Raw genomic sequence first — 18,048 nt, forward strand, 5'->3', positions numbered from 1 at the left:
TACAAACCACTAACTCCTCCAGCCACACAGGATGCTCTATAGGTAGGACTAACCCTGTCTGCCCTTGACAGGGGCCATTTCCAAGGGCTGGTTGGATCTGTCAGGAGTTTTCTCTTAACATTTATCAATGACCATTGTCAGGTGTTGCTAGGGTTGCAGGAGAAAGGTTTCACTTGATTGGCTAAGCAACTGTATTCCTTAACCAATCCAAATGCTGTGCCTGGGGGAGGGGGGACTTAACAAGATAGAACAATATCAAGCACAGGCAGACGCATTCCGTGTACTAATAAGGCGTCTGGAAAAATGGAATTATAGTGTGCAGGAATCCCATGCCCCTCCACAGCTCCAGCCATGGCCTGGTTGCTATTCAAAGCGTTACAGCATAAGTTAAAGTCATTCCCACTGATTGGAGGATATCAAGATTTCAAAACAGAGGAGTAGCAATTGTAAGGAGGAAGTAAAACTCCTTGCTCATTGTGTTTCACAGCCTTCCTTAGTAAAACTGCTGAATTGTAATTTAAAATATTCCACCCTTTCAAATAAATTAAGCTCATTCCTTAAAAACAGGAAGTGAGAGAGGCACACATGTATTGTCAACTAGACATGCACAGACCTCGTCCCACAAAGCAAAGTTGAAAATCACAGAACAGTCCCATGTATTCATTTTAAAATGATGACAACTGGGTTCACCACTGGGGAGGCATTATGCCTCTGGCAGTGCACTCTTGGGCTAAAACCTGCATGCTCATTAGGAAACAAATGAAAGACAAATATCAGCTTGAAGGGAAATTTGGATCTAGTCGTAGATATTCAGACACTCAGATAAACCTTCTGGTACTAAAGAAAATCAGAGTGTCCTCAATGGTAGCGATGACTGAACCCTCCCTTCAGAAAACAACTGCCAGGAAGCCAGATGTTCCTGCTGAACTCTGGTCATAGATCAAAAACAAACTGCATTATCTGGCCTGAAAAATGAGTCAAGCTTCTGTATGGCGCAGACTCCCCATTCAGTTAGCAATACAATCACCAAACTGTAGCATTTTTATTGTCTGTTTTTATTCAGTCACAGGAAAAGTTTAAGTCTTTCTGGACAAGCCTCTTGCTCTGCTCTCAGACCTGTGCTCTGGAAAGATGGAGCTGCCATTCAAGAATACTAGTGGAGGGGCTGGGGATGTGGCTCAAGCGGTAGCACGCTCGTCTGGCATGCGTGCGGCCTGGGTTCCAACCTCAGCACCACATACCAACAAAGATGTTGTGTCCGCCGAGAACTAAAAAATAAATATTAAAAAAAAATTCTCTCTCTCTCTCTCTCCCCCTCTCTCACTCTCTCTTTAAAAAAAAAAAAAAGAATACTAGTGGAAGGAAGGAAAGAAGGAAGGAAGGGAGGGAGGGAGGGAGGAAGGAAGGAAGGAAGGAAGGAAGGAAAGAAGGGAGGAAGGGAGGGAAGAAGGAAGGACAAAAGGAAAAAATAAAATGTGCCAATGTACATTTTCTGTGCAGCCCAACCCCTATTGCCCATGTCCCCTATCCAACTCTGTCTCTTATGCTCACAAAGGACCCCACAGTTGACCTAAGGTGATTGAGCTTATTTTCAAGCTCTGAAATGCAATTTCAGTGTTCTGTCTGTATTTTACTTCATATGCATTTTGAAGTAACTCAAAATGAGAGAAAAGAATAAAAGATTTCAAGGCTGGATAGTTTCACCTCCCACCTCCACTGGCATAAATGATATAAAGAATATCCATGGGCATAAAATGATTTTGGAGAAGGGATGGCAACAGGACTGACTTAGGAACTGCACAGAAAGGAGAGCCTCACAGTCCTCTCCATCAAATTGGGGTACCCACTTAATGCTATTCACACTGTTCTTCAGTAAGACCCATCTCAATTGGACTTTGCTCTAAATCCTCTAGTACCTCAATGGAGTCACTATTGATAGCAAAAATTACTATTCCAATGGGGAAGAAATTTAGAGCTTGTTCAACTAATTCTATGGTTGCGTAAGATGCAAACGCAAATACTTGTGCTGTTGGCAACATCTTTTTTTTTTTTAAGAGAGAGTGAGAGAGGAGAGAGAGAGAGAGAGAGAGAATTTTTTTTAATATTTATTTTTTAGTTCTCGGCGGACACAACATCTTTGTTGGTATGTGGTACTGAGGATTGAACCCGGGCCGCACGCATGCCAGGCAAGCGCGCTACCACTTGAGCCACATCCCCAGCCCCCTGTTGGCAACATCTTAGGAAGTGATTTAACCCACTTACATGGTTAGGCATAGCTTATCATATGGCCCTGTGACTTTAACCCCATTCATTTCTTCCTTTTGATGACCTCCATCGTGTGTGTATAGTAATTCTTGGGACCACTATCTTTATTTCAGAGATCCTAATGTCCAATTTGATATTTCAAAACTCAGAACCCATCCTGACCTCATCTGCTCTCTTCAGGAACAAATCCAAGAGAACAGAAAACTTACCATTCACCTATAATGTTCCTATGGAACAATTGGGCCTGGACTGGTAGGTTTTGAAATTTGTCATCATCCTACATTCTTACCCAGCCTGGCAGGTACACCCCCAGTCACCACACAGTATTCTCCAGGGTTAGCACTCCAGGGCTTTGTGAATTGGTTCACTCTCTCCGTTGTTCATATTTCAAGATAACTTTTGATTAGAATCATCATGTTCATTTGGTTTATAAAAGTCTTACTGGATCAATGAAAAAAAACTTGACCACAAATTTCAAACTGCAAATAAACAAAAGTTCAACCATTTAAGTTTCACACACACCCCTTTTTATTCCCGGCTGAACCACAATCTCCAATACAGGGGGAAATCTGCTAATGATTTTAAAAGTACAGAAATGAAGAAGAAAACAAACAGCCTGGGATAACCCACAAATAAAGAATCAGTTGCAGACCATTAATGATCACTAGGAAAAGATGGAATCACAGAGGGAGCTACTCAGGAGTTCACATAAAAGTTGGAAAGATCACATTGAGTTTGCACCCTCAAGAAACTGACTAAGAAAAAGTAGGTCAAAACAACAATGAAGTTAGGGTGAAAAGATGTGAGCTTAGTTTTCAAAAGTTTAAGTTTGTAGTGAATGCCCCTTTGGTTCAAACAAGAAACAAAGGGAGAAATCAAATAGCTTCATGGACAAGCAGAACAGTTGGTAACAGGTCTGAGTTGGTAAAATCTTGGAAAAGGCTCCAAGACACAGCCTTAGAACAAGCAGGAAGGACCCCTACATCTCTCCTGCTGTCCACTATTTCACCAAGACCTGCCTGCTTCATAACAGACTGCTCCCATTTTCAATCTTGATTGTGCCCTACCAATCACTGACACCTTTCTTTCTTTTGTTTTAGTTATTTTCTTAAACCTTTTCCAAGAAGGTCCATTTTTTATTGATTCCTGCCACACATTCAAACTTTTTAAGATACCATCTCTCAATAACATATGCTTAACTTATAAAAACCCATTGATCACATTCATGAGCATGAGGGCTGATTTGTTGTTGTTGTTGTTGTTGTTTGGGTGGGGGACAGTTATGGCTATTTCCAGCCATCAACATAGAAGAGGGCTTGTTATATTAAAGTGAATGATAGGTTTAGAGTTGGCTTCATTTCTATGATTTCTTGAGCATTTTTACAAATTATCAATTTCCTCAGTTGTTCCCGAACGGATATTTCTTTAGGCAAAATCATTATTACAGCACATTCAGTAAAGCTTTTAATTTTCTTGCATCTACAACAGATTTTGGGAACATCACTTAAGACCCACACACTTTGTTTTGATTTCTGAAAGAAATAACTATAAAAGAAATTGATTAATTAGACTTTATCAAGATTTTAAAAACCTTCATCCAAGAGACCCTTAAAAATATGAATAGGCAAGACAGGCACCAGGAAAAAATAATTATAAAACAAATTTGACAGAGGGACAGATGAAAGGATATGTAAAGAATTCCTACTCATTAATACATACAAAAAATTGAATGGAAAATAAGCACAAGACAAAGTGTTCAATGTCCTTAGTCATCAGGAAAAGGTAAATCAAAACCACAATGAGATATCACTGTATGCCCACCAGGATGGTTTATAATTAAAAGACTGATAACAATGTCAGCAAGGATGTAGAGCAACTGGAACACTCTCATGGTTGGTGGGAACATTCACTTTGGAAAAGGAGTCGACTTTCCTTTAAAAATGAAACATACAGCAGCTATAATCCAGCAATGACACAACTAAGTTTTATCCCAAGGGAAAAGAAAACATGTATCTATCAAAAGATTTGTATAAGAATGTTCATAACCGCTTATTTATAATAGACAAAATCTAGATACAGCCCAAGTGTCCATCAAGAGGAGAATGGATATACAAATGGTGGTAGAATCATACATGAGAATACTACTCAGAAGTATAAAGCAATGAACTACTGTTACAATAACATGAACAAATTCCAGAAACATTATTGTGAGTGAAAGAAGTCTTACACAAGGAGTTGATACCATTTGATCACTAATATAAAATTCTAGAACAGCAAAATTTGATACGTGACAAAAAATCAAAACAGTGGTCACATCTGAGTTTGGGAAAGGGGATAGAGACAAGGATCGACAGGAAAAGGGCTTGAGGGAATTTTCTATGGTGATGGAAACGTTCTAGATCTTGGTAGGGGTTTGCGTACATAAGCACAGATTTTTCAAAGCTCAGAAACTGTATACTCAATTTTTACATTTCAACATATGTAAATTATATGACAAAAGTAAATATTGAACTGATATTTTTAGGTGGAAATTGGTTGATGCCTATAATTAGTTTTTTATGTATGCTGGGGATTAAACACAGTGCCTTACCTGTACTAAGCAAATGCTCTACCGACTAAAGCACATCCCCAGCCCTACAATTTATTTTTAAATACATGAAATGTAAGATAGATTAATGGAGAAGGCATGTACAAGTATGTGCATGTATAGATGTATATGTATAACACATAGGATAAAGCAAGAATTGTAAAATTTTAATGGTAGAATCTACAACTAGGTGGTGGGTATGTGGGTGACTCTGTAAAACTCTTTTAACTTGGTGAATATTTGAAAACACTCATGATAAAGACCTGAGACCCACTTGAGTTGTTTGTTAGATCCAAAAGCTCCACTTTCTTAGAATTCATATCTGCAGATTATAGAGAAAACAAAGGCTGGGATTAGAAGAATCTCCAATCTGATTTCTTTTTCTTTTCAAATTTAGTCTTTCATACTTTAGTATGTGAGTGGACAAAAGAAGCCAGGAAACAGTGACTGTAAGAGAAAGAAAGGGAAAGAGAGTTCGGAAGATATGTAGCCTTAAACAACAACAACAACAACAAAAACTCCTAATGTAAAATGTTGAATATCCAGAGCAGGCGCTGAGTCTAGACTTTGTAGAATCAAGAAATTAATGAAAACACCAAGGCTGCATCCTCAGAACCACTGAGGAATGATAATTACAGACAGTATTTCTGGAACAGACACATAACCTTGAGTCCCAGGATACCCCCTAAAGCACTCTAATAGTATGCTATTTATGGAAGGTTTTTCCACCTTTAATAACAGAGAAATAATGTTAGAAGGAAAGAAATCCCTCATTTAGTCACTGGGGTGTCATTACTGAGCCCCAGCTGAAGGCCCCTTAAAAGCATCCATGTGGTGAAAGAACATGTTTCCCCATGAAATCAAAAATGAGTACATCTGAGACTTTTGAACATCTTTTTCTTTGGATCTTAAAATGGATTTGTGCATATTTGTGAAAAAAAAATTTATGATGTGCTATCTTCCAAAGTGAATGGTTATTTATAATTCATAAAAGACCTGAGCACAGGAAAATCTTTTCCTTTTATTAGCCCTGTATAGTCAGACCAGCTGATCTTTTAGAACATATTATAGACATCAAATTCTCCTCCGTATGGTTGAAGTTTCTCTCTTCAGACTAAATGCGAAGAGACAGTGCTACTGAATCTGTTGCTCAAGAGCTGGTGGGGTCCAAATCTCTTTTGATTAAATGTTAAATAAACAAAACACCACTTTCAGAACCAGTCTCCAAAGACACAGAAGGGAAAATACTTGGAATGCTAAACATACTTTTCAAATCTTGCACAGCCTTTGTAAAATATGAAGGCATATTTTAAAATGGATTTTCTGTTTCCAGCATTTAACCAGTGTTCAGACACAGTTTTGCCACATCATTTCCTTTCCACTGCTTCTGGCTACTTATGAGTCAGAATCCTGATAGCATGAGCAAGAGTGACTTGGGCCAAGGAGTATGGGCACCAGGGGATCTGGACCCAGTACAGTGGGCCGTGGTGCCAACGGTTCCCATCCAGCTGCACCTGCATGACCCCAAAATCATGATATCATGGAAAGTTATTTCCTTCAAAGAATCCAGCTTTCTTAGCTCACCCTGCTAGGGTCATGTCTACCTCATTTGCTGCTGTGCCACAGACCCACATAAAAGAGTTAGGTAGATCTTAGTTAAATCTGAAAATAGCACATGTTCTTGCTTTCTTTGAAGTTCCCTGCCCTCTAATATTCCAGATGAGCCTTGTCAACTCTATTTTAGAACTATCTGGAGATAGATGTGCTCTCTATAGCCTGAATTTAAATGCCTTAACTTAAAATATGGGTTGCTAATTGCCAAATGCAAAAAGCCAATTCACTTTAAGAACAGATTCCTTGGCCAAAAGAGGAAAAAAAATTGTCTCACCCTTTGTTCTATAGCATACCCTTATTCCCACTGCTGCCCCAAAACAATTATTTCTATTCAGTTTCAAAGTTTCTGCTAAACTGAGAAGTTCTTCCATAATATAGACATTTGGGGCGGCCAATGAAGCAGACGTCGTAGAGCTGAACACAATACTGACGTTCCTTGCTCCTGAGATGTGAGAAGCCCCATCGATATTGGATGGGAAAGGAAGAGAGGTGAAATTCAGCTAATGGTGATTACATTACGGTGGGCAAATCTCTCTAGGAGCCTCTTTCTAGTTAGTTAGCTTTCTATCACTATTGACAAATCATCAACTTATAAAGTAAAAAGTTTTGTTCTGGCTCACGGTTTTGGAGGTCCCAGAACATGGTTTTGTGGCCCCATGGCTTTGTGCCATGACAGCATAGCATGGTGGGAGCTGGTGGCAAAGAAAAGGTAGTCAAGAGAGGAAGAAGAGGGGGCTCAGGTCCCACTATCTTCTTCTAGGGAATGTCCCCTACCATGATCAGCAGATCTCCCATTAGACCCCACATCTTAAAGTCTCCACCACCTCCCAATACTGCCAAGCTGGGGACTAAGCCTTTAACATATGACCTGCAGGGGGTCATCCCAGATCCAAACCACAGCAGAGGGACACCGGCTTTCTGACAGTTCAGTACTCTCCTTCCCCTCTTACTAGCTCTCAGGCTTTCAGCTGCCAGAGGACAGTATAAATACAGAGAGGAGGAATGCAATATTCAAGTGCTTTCTGAGCAAGTTTTTCACTATCGTGTGCTGCCTGACTCAGAAGATGCGAATGAAGAGATCTCAACCTCTTAGCCACATGCCAGCTTCCCTGTGTGGTACCAACAGTTGGGAAGGAAAAGGCAATATTTATTCTGAGAACCCTGACAACACCATCCTTAAGTCATGCGTCTACTCCTGAGAGGTTTGCATTTTACAAGATCCAATGAGAGAGGCTCCATGAGCTGTAATAGAATTTTATTCCCTTTTCCACCCTCCCTCTTATTCAACAGATCTAAGCACTGTTTGAAAAAAAAATAATAATGATGGCAAAACCAAACATGTGATGTGCTATCATTTTAGTTTTAGTTTCACCCTTCCAGAATTTATTTCCCTATCACAAAAATTGAAATCTTTCAAGTCTTTCCTCTTCATCATCCACCACTCAAAACATTCAATCATTCTCTAACATAAACCTTAATAAAATATCTACTGTGTATCACATCCATCCATCTATCCGTCCTTACTACAAATATCACTTGGGCACATAAATGTGTCAGCCCCGTGGTAGAGATGCAGAGATGAAAATCTGTGAGCTTTGCCTTTCAGAAGCTCATGTCACACTGAGGATGCTCTTATCTATGTCCCATGGGCTACACTGAGTAAAGTTAACTTGCTGCTGTCACTATACAATGGCAACGAAGCAGGGGCATAACTTCACTCTGACAACTTCTCTAGGTTCATGACCTTGCCCATCCCTTTCCTTTGTTTGCCACCCACCCTCCCCACTGGAACCTCATATATGGTCACTGAAGAGAAAAACTAAATGTTCACTGCAGAAGGAAAAATTTTAAGGGCCTGGCATGAATAAAACATAAAATAATGTCAAATGCTCACTTTGTGTTTCTGAAATTTAAACAGCTACTGCCAAGTTCAGTGTATTTGATTTTCTTTCCTCCTTTCCTCTACTGACCCCTCCTCTGCAAATAGGCCTTTGGGGTGAAAGTTCATCTGGCTAATTCACCCAATCCAATCATCTTTCTGATCTCTAGAGACAAGCAAGGGGATCTTCCTTTGTGTGCTTGGGGGTGGAGGGAGGGGCCTAGGCATGGCTTCTTTATCCAGCATCCACTAAGCTATGTCCTTTGAAAGATTGCTTTATTTGGGAGAAGATTGGAGGGGAGAACTGAACTGGAAAGAAACCTGAGTGAGAAGAAGATGCCAGAAAGGCACCCAAGGCTTCCCTTTAGGCTGCCTCTAGCCAAGGCTCTGACTAACACTAGGGTTTGTTTATGGCATTTCATAAATAGGCCAGGCGGGCTGCCTTAGCCAATACTTCTTGAAGAAGTTTCCATCCCCCAGGACAAAGCCAGATTGTCCCTGTTTGCCTGTTGCAGTTCATCAAGACTGGTTTACAGGTTTGCAAATACTATAGGGTCAAGATATGGATCCTCTCATCTCCAGAGGCTACTGTCAGAGCCAGAGGTAAGTGGGACAGCCACCTATGAAAGGAATGTAACTCTGCCTTGTCTTTTTCTTTTCTTTTGGTACTGGGGATCTAACCCAGGGGTACTTTACCATTGAGCTATATCCCCAGCCCTTTTTAATTTTTTTTTTTTTTTTTTTAGAGACAGTTGCTTATTCTGGCCTCAACTTATGATCCTTCTGTCTCAGCCTCCCAAGTGGCTGGGATTACATATGTGTACCACTATGCCTGGCTCTAATGGTCATATTCTTTAAAATATTTTTTAAACAGGTAAAATTTACCTTAAAATTTATGTTTATTTATCTTACACAATTTTATTGACATAGAATTCACATATCATATAATGCACCCATAAAAGTGATTTATTTAAAATATTCACAACCAGCACAACAAGCAATATAGAATATTTTTATCACACCATTCAAAAACTCCATGCCATTAACACTTTCCATTTCCCTCCAAAACCTCCCAGTGCTTTGTAACCACCCACTCTACCTTCTGTCTCTATGGATTTTTCTACTGGCTATTTCACATAAATAGAACCATACAATGTGTGGCCTTTTATATCTGGCTTCTTTCACTTAGCACAATATTTTCAAAGCTCATTCATGGTATAACTTTATTAAGCCATATCTTTCCAAAGCATTTTCATTTCATGTAATCAAAAAAATTTTTTTAAAAGTTGCTCATAATATGCTTCACATTTTTTACACTAAGTTTTTGGATGTTAAATTATATTATACACTTGCAGCAATCACATCTCATCCAGATCAGCTACATTTCCAGTGCTCAATAGCTACATGTGGCTCCTGGCTACTGAATTGGCCAGCATAGCCCTAGCTGGAGTCCTTTCTGTTCCTTGTTAAAAACAAGAACATAAACTCCTTCTGCTTGCTGTCCCACTCCTGGGCATCTCTCATCCCTATTGGCAACTACACCATGATTCACAAGTGACTTTAGGATTTAAGGCAGTCCCTATATTGTGCTGCTTAATTCCCTTTTTGTTTCTCTTGCAGAGGACTATGGGATCCAGCTTCTACCTTGGCCATGGCAACTGAGATCAAAGCATGTGAGCAGGTAACTGGAGCCCTCTCTAACTGCTGGCTCTGCTTACCCAGGTGCTATGGTGAATGGCTCATTTTGCTGCTGTGAAACTGTCTGCTTCCCTTCTTGAGAACAGCCTTGAAAAAAAACTTAACAAAAGAAGCTGTTCTCTTACTTTTAAAAAAAAATAAGACTGTCATTTCTTAATTTTCTCCCTGCCACATTTTCCAGCCATTGTTTTGCTAATAATAGCTCTAAGCACACAAATAAAGCTCACTGGTAGTGGTAGATTTGTGAAATTGCTACAAGCTCCCTCACAGCTTTATCCTGCTCCTGTCAGCCATTTCCCCAAGAAAATGGACGTTTAATCAGAGCAAGGTGCATCTTATTAGTCTGGCTCATCAGCTATCACCTCTTTCCAGGCTCCAGAGAGAAGACAGATACCCACAGCGCTGCCACCGACTACCCAGGATGCAGGAATTTCAATATGAAGCAGCGTCTTTATGAACCAAGCACAGTATTTATCTCAGCATGGCTCCGTCTATATAGTAATATGTAAGTTATTTCTAAACATTTGTGACTCCTAAGATTGGCACATGGAAATGTTAGTGAAATTACCTTTTTTTGTGGAAGAAAAAACTTACAGAATAGAGGTCTACAAAATGGAAGAATCATGGCAAGTTTAATAGGTACATACTTAATAAAGATATAAGAACAGCAATATTAGCATCTTTCCTGTTTGTTCCAGAGCAGGAAGAAAGGGAATGCACCAAAGTTGCTAAAGAAGGGATTTGGGGTTGACTTTAGGAAGAACTTTCTGGTAATAACATTAAAGTGCTGAAGAACCCCACAGAAGAGGCTTTAGGGTTTCCATCATCATACATTGCACTGGCATTGACTGAGCACCTTTTAGGGAATTTAATTAGGAAGTTGTCATTCAAATATTTTTCTAGAGTCTGGTTTCCTAACTTGAAGTGTTGCTATCTCTTTATTCAAACTTAGCTTTTTTTTCTTTTTCTCTTCCTTTCTCTCTCTCTCTTCCTTCCTTTATTCATTCTCTCCCTTCCCCCTTCTTTCCTTCCTTCCTTTCTTTTTCGTTCCTTGCTGCTGATAACCCAGGGCCTCACAAATGCTAGGCAGATGCTCCACCTCTGAGCTACAGCCCAACCCCTTGTCTTTTCTTGTGCTTGGCTATCTATGATGGGCCCATGGTTCTGGAGTCTGCAAAAAAAAAAAAAAAGAAAAGAAAAGAGATGAAGGAAGATGGCAGCGAAGGGAGTGCATCACCCCAGTGCGCCCCGTCACTGTGCGGGAGAAAGACGAGGTGAAACAGCTGAAGGCTATCTTGTTGGGAATTTCCAGTGAAATTGAGGTGCTCCAGAATCTAGTGGACGGATTTCCATTGCGCGAGGTTCAGCTGCGGGGGCTCGGTCAAGGGCGATTTCTCCGCACGGAGGGTCGCATTGCCTGATCTGCGGACCGCCCCGCAGCTGGAGTCTGCGGTGCGCGCTGGGAAGCGGCGAGGTGCCAGAGCGGGAGTGCAGCGATGCGGATTCTGGGGGCTCCTGCCAGTGGTGCAATGGCCGTGCTTAGTGCTGAGTTCTGGCTTTGAGACGGAGGAGAGAAGCGGTCTAGTTTGGTTCTCGACACCGGTCGGACCACGGAGGAGGACAGCAGCTTCCATCTTGGAGAGCTGATGTAATCATCCCTGTTTTCTACTGATCTCAGCTCATTCAGCTACGGAACAGGTGATTTCAGGCTGGTATTTGCCTGCGTCTCGCAGACAGATCGCTCAGGCTCAGGGCTGGAGAACCTGTGGAGAATACTCCTTGGGGCTCGCTCCTGGCAAGGCGTGCGCCGGGCTCTGAGCGGCCGGATTCTGGTTCCCTGGGCTACTTTGGCCCAGGGCTGGGGAACCTGCGGAGACTGAGTGTTGAGGCCAGCTCCAAGTGGAGCGTGCGCTGAGCTCGGGGCGGCTGGGCCCTGACTCCCGGAACAGTTTTGGCCCGGGGCTGGGGAACCGAGGGGGTCGCTCCTTGGAGCCTGCTCCTAGCGGAGCGTGGCTGGGATCGGAGAGGCCGGGTTCTGGCTCCCGAAGCTGCTTTGGCCCAGGGCTGGGGAACCTGCGGTGACTGCTTCTCGGTTTGGGTCCTGCTGGATGCTGTGGGGGCCAGGGGGGCAGAGTGGAGCTGCCGCCTGCGCCCAGAGCAGGCCAAGTGACCCACCGGCATGGTATCACGTCACCCCAACTGCAGCTGGGGCCGAAGAGAGTAGCCACCCATGCCTAGAACAGGACCAGTGACCCGAAGGCGCGGTAGCCAAGTCACCCCATTTGGAGTAGGGGCTATGCAGAGCTGCCGTCTGAGCCTGCAAGGTAGGCAGACCTGCGACCCACTGGCAGGACAGGCCTGGTAGCCTGCCAGCGTGGTGGACAAGTAGTACCTAGGCAGTCACGTCACACTGGTTGGAGTGGGGGTGGAGCAGAGCCGACTCCCCCGTCCAGAAAAGGCCCAGCGACCCGTTGGAGAGGCAGTCAGGTACCCCCACTGGGAGTGGGGGCTGAGCAGAACTGCCGCCCGAGCCCGCAAGGTAGGCAGACCTGCGACCCACCTGCGGAACAGGCCTAGAGGCCTGCCAGCGTGGTAGACACGTCACACCAATTGGAGTAGGGGCCGAGCAGAGCCGCCGCCCACATCCGGATCAGGACCAACGACCCGAGGGCGTGGTAGTTACGTCACCACAATTGGAGTGCGGGCAGATCAGAGCCGCCACCCACGCCCACAGGGTGGGCAGACCTGCGACCGACCTGCGACCAACCATCATGGTAGACAGATCACCCTAATTAGAGGAGGAGCACAGCCACTACCCGCCCTGCAAGGGAGATTTCCCAACTATACAAGAGCAATATAAATAAATAGGGGGAAAATTTCAAAAACAAAACAGTTTCACCAAGCAGAAAGAAACGCAAGCAGTATGAAAAGACAAGGAAAGAAAGGACCACAAGCAATGCAGGTCAACTCAACTTTAGAAGAGGTAATAGCTGCAACAGATGGAATGTCAGATAAAGAGTTCAGGATATACATGCTTCAGATGATCTGGAGTCTCAAGGAAGACATGAGACAGCAAAATCAGACAATGAAAGATCACTTTGACAAGGAACTACATAAACAAATCCAGGAAGTAAAAGATCAATTTCACAGGGAGATAGAGGTAATAAAAAACAAACAAATAGAAATCCTAGAAATGCAGGAAGCAATAAACCAACTTAAAAACTCAATTGAGAATACTACCAGCAGAGTAGAACACTTAGAAGATAGAACATCAGACAATGAAGACAAAGTATTTCAACTTGAAAAGAACATAGACAGCTCAGCAAGTCTGCTAAGAAACCATGAGCAGAACATCCAAGAAATATGGGATAACATTAAAAGACCAAACTTAAGAGTCATTGGGATACAGGAAGGCACAGAGCTCCAAACCAAAGGAATAAACAATCTATTCAATGAAATAATATGAGAAAACTTCCCAGACTTGAAGAATGAAACAGAATCCCAAATCCTAGAAGCCTACAGGACATCGAGTGTGCAGAATCACAAGAGATCCACACCTAGACACATTATAATGAAGATGTCTAACATACACCCAACATCAAGTAGTTACACTTTTTTCTCAGCAGCACATGGATCCTTCTCAAAAATAGATCATATATTATGTCACAGGGCAACTCTTAGACAATATAAAGGAGTAGAGATAATACCATGCATCTTATCTGATTATAATGGAATGAAACTGAAAATGAACGATAAAAGAAGGAAGGAAAAATCATGCATCACTTGGAGAATGAACAATAGGTTACTGAATGATCAATGGGTTTTAGAAGACATCAAGGAGAAAATTAAAAACTTCTTAGAGTTAAATGAAAACACAGACACAACATATCGGAATCTATGGGACACACTGAAAGCAGTTCTAAGAGGAAAATTCATTGCTTGGAGCTCATTCCTTAAAAAAAGAAAAAAACAACAAATAAATGATCTCATACTTCATCTCAAAATCCTAGAAAAAGAAGAGCAAAACAACAGCAAAAGAAGTAGAAGGCAAGAAATAATTAAAATTAGAGCTGAAATTAATGAAATCGAAACAAAAGAAACAATTGAAAAAATTAACAAAACTAAAAGTTGGTTCTTTGAAAAAATAAATAAAATCGACAGACCCTTAGCCATGCTAACGAAGAGAAGAAGAGAGAGAACCCAAATTACTAGCATACAGGATGAAAAAGGCAATATCACAACAGACACTTCAGAAATACAGAAGATAATCAGAAATTATTTTGAATCCTTATACTCCAATAAAATAGAAGATAGTGAAGGCATAGATAAATTTCTTAAGTCATATGATCTGCCCAGATTGAGTCAGGAGGATATAGACAACCTAAACAGACCAATAACAATAGAGGAAATAGAAGAAACCATCAAAAGACTACCAACTAAGAAAAGCCCAGGACCGGATGGGTATACAGCAGAGTTTTACAAAACCTTTAAAGAGGAACTAACACCAATACTTTTCAAGCTATTTCAGGAAATAGAAAAAGAGGGAGCTCTTCCAAATTCATTCTATGAGGCCAACATCACCCTGATTCCAAAACCAGACAAAGACACCTCAAAGAAAGAAAACTACAGACCAATATCTCTAATGAACCTAGATGCAAAAATCCTCAATAAAATTCTGGCGAATCAGATTCAAAAACATATCAAAAAAATTATACACCATGATCAAGTAGGATTCATCCCTGGGATGCAAGGCTGGTTCAATATACGGAAATCAATAAATGTTATTCACCACATCAATAGACTTAAAAATAAGAACCATATGATCATCTCGATAGATGCAGAAAAAGCATTCGACAAAGTACAGCATCCCTTTATGTTCAAAACTCTAGAAAAATTAGGGATAACAGGATCATACCTCAACATTGTAAAAGCAATCTATGATAAGCCACAGGCCAGCATCATTCTGAATGCAGAAAAATTGAAGGCATTCCCTCTAAGATCTGGTACAAGACAGGGATGCCCTCTCTCACCACTTCTGTTCAACATAGTCCTCGAAACACTGGCCAGAGCAATTAGACAGACGAAAGAAATTAAAGGCATAAAAATAGGAAAAGAAGAACTTAAATTATCACTATTTGCAGATGACATGATTCTATACCTAGCAGACCCAAAAGGGTCTACAAAGAAACTATTAGAGCTAATAAATGAATTCAACAAAGTGGCAGGATATAAAATCAACACACATAAATCAAATGCATCCCTGTATATCAGCGACAAATCCTCTGAAACGGAAATGAGGACAACTACTCCATTCACAATATCCCCCCAAAAAATAAAATACTTGGGAATCAACCTAACAAAAGAGGTGAAAGACTTATACAATGAAAACTACAGAACCCTAAAGAGAGATATAGAAGAAGACCTCAGAAGATGGAAAAATATACCCTGTTCATGGATAGGCAGAACTAACATCATCAAAATGGCGATATTACCAAAAGTTCTCTATAAGTTCAATGCAATGCCAATCAAAATCCCAACAGCATTTCTTGTAGAAATAGAAAAAACATCATGAAATTCATATGGAATAATAAAAGACCTAGAATAGCAAAAACAATGCTAAGCAGGAAGTGTGAATCAGGCGGTATAGCGATACCAGACTTCAAACTATACTACAGAGCAATAGTAACAAAAACAGCATGGTACTGGTACCAAAACAGGCGGGTGGACCAATGGTACAGAATAGAGGACACAGTAACCAATCCACAAAACTACAACTATCTTATATTTGATAAAGGGGCTAAAAGCATGCAATGGAGGAAGGATAGCATCTTCAACAAATGGTGCTGGGAAAACTGGAAATCCATTTGCATCAAAATGAAACTGAATCCCTTTCTCTCGCCATGCACAAAAGTTAACTCAAAATGGATCAAGGAGCTTGATATCAAATCAGAGACTATGCGTCTAATAGAAGAAAAAGTTGACTACGATCTACATACTGTGGGGTCGGGCTCCAAATTCCTCAATAGGACACCCATAGCGCAAGAGTTAAAAACTAGAATCAACAAATGGGACTTACTCAAACTAAAAAGTTTTTTCTCAGCAAAAGAAACAATAAGAGAGATAAACAGGGAGCCTACATCCTGGGAACAAATCTTTACTCCACACACTTCAGATAGAGCCCTAATATCCAGAGTATACAAAGAACTCAAAAAATTAGACAATAAGATAACAAATAACCCAATCAACAAATGGGCCAAGGACCTGAACAGACACTTCTCAGAGGAGGACATACAATCAATCAATAAGTACATGAAAAAATGCTCACCATCGCTAGCAGTCAGAGAAATGCAAATCAAAACCACCCTAAGATACCATCTCACTCCAGTAAGATTGGCAGCCATTATGAAGTCCAACAACAACAAGTGCTGGAGAGGATGCGGGGAAAAGGGTACACTTGTTCGTTGTTGGTGGGACTGCAAATTGGTGCAGCCAATTTGGAAAGCAATATGGAGATTTCTTGGAAAGCTGGGAATGGAACCACCATTTGACCCAGCTATTCCCCTTCTCGGTCTATTCCCTAAAGACCTAATAAGAGCATGCTACAGGGACACTGCTACATCGATGTTCATAGCAGCACAATTCACCATAGCAAGATTGTGGAACCAACCTAGATGCCCTTCAATAGATGAATGGATAAAAAAAAATGTGGCATTTATACACAATGGAGTATTACTCTGCATTAAAAAAGGACAAAATCATAGAATTTGGAGGGAAATGAATGGCATTAGAGCAGATTATGCTAAGTGAAGCTAGCCAATCCTTAAAAAACAAATGCCAAATGACTTCTTTGATATAAGGGGAGTAACCAAGGACAGGGTAAGGACGAAGAGCTTGAGAAGAAGATTAACATTAAACAAGGATGAGAGGTGGGAGGGAAAGGGAGTGAGAAGGGAAATCACATGGAAATGGAAGGTGTTCCTCAGGGTTATACAAAATTACATATAAGAGGAAAGGAGGGGTAAGAGAAGAATAATACAAGTGGAAGAAATGATTTACAGTAGAGGGGGTAGAGAGAGAAAAGGGGAGGGGAGGGGAGGGGAGGGGAAGGGGGATAGTAGAGAATAGGATAGACAGCAGAATACATCAGACACTAGAATGGCAATATGTAAATCAATGGAAGTGTAACTGATGTGATACAGCAATCTGTATACAGGGTAAAAATGGGAGTTCATAACCCACTTGAATCAAACTGTGAAATATGATATATTAAGAACTATGTAATGTTTTGAACGACCAACAATAAAAAAAGAATAAAAAGGGGCTGGGGATGTGGCTCAAGCGGTAGTGCGCTCGCCTGGCATGCGTGCGGCCCGGGTTCGATCCTCAGCACCACATACCAACGAAGATGTTGTGTCCACCGAGAACTAAAAAATAAATATTAAGAAATTCTCTCTCTGTATCTATCTCTGTATCTCTCTCCCTCCCTCCCTTCCTCTCTCTCTCTGTCTTTAAAAAAAAAAATTAAAAAAAAAAGAATAAAAAAATTAAAAAAAGAAAAGAAAAGAAACCTTAAAAATTAAAGATTATTTTAACAGTAGAAAAAAATTTTATTCACTACACAAGTCAAGACTTTTTTGGCCCTTTGCTCAAATGGCCATTCATAAAGCATGATATTCTAGGAAGAGATAGCAATGGTAAATACCTCGGAGGTTTGGAGACTTCCTGTGAGCTTGCTTATATATAGTACCTGTTTCCTTCTACTCAACTAAAAATTTATTTTCTATAGAAAATGGCACCAACACTGCCATTCTAGGATTTTCTATTAGGCCTCACTCAACAACTACTTGGCTATGCATGCACAACAGTTAAAACACCCAGTACCCCAGGGAATGTTGTAAAATTTTACTGTCTTCAGTGACACCCTATTCCATGAGTTGTGGAGAACCAAGTTTTCAAGGTAGCACCTGGCTATGGATCACTGGCTTATTGGCCGCCATTTGGAGTC

General features: G+C 41.0%; 1 long non-coding RNA gene across 2 annotated transcripts in view; it reads left to right on the forward strand.

The window, feature by feature from the left end:
• The window catches only part of LOC308653761, a 40,488-nt gene that overhangs the window by 10,964 nt on the left and 11,476 nt on the right, over positions 1-18,048 (forward strand). For both annotated transcript variants that reach the window (XR_014023108.1, XR_014023109.1), the window contains exons 2-4: positions 8,774-8,948; positions 9,966-10,026; positions 10,416-10,548. This is a non-coding gene — a long non-coding RNA (uncharacterized lncRNA). The remainder of the gene's footprint in view (positions 1-8,773; positions 8,949-9,965; positions 10,027-10,415; positions 10,549-18,048) is intronic.

This window comes from Spermophilus citellus (genome assembly GCF_964194105.1).
Source record: "Spermophilus citellus genome assembly, chromosome: 1".
Lineage (NCBI taxonomy): Eukaryota > Metazoa > Chordata > Mammalia > Rodentia > Sciuridae > Spermophilus > Spermophilus citellus.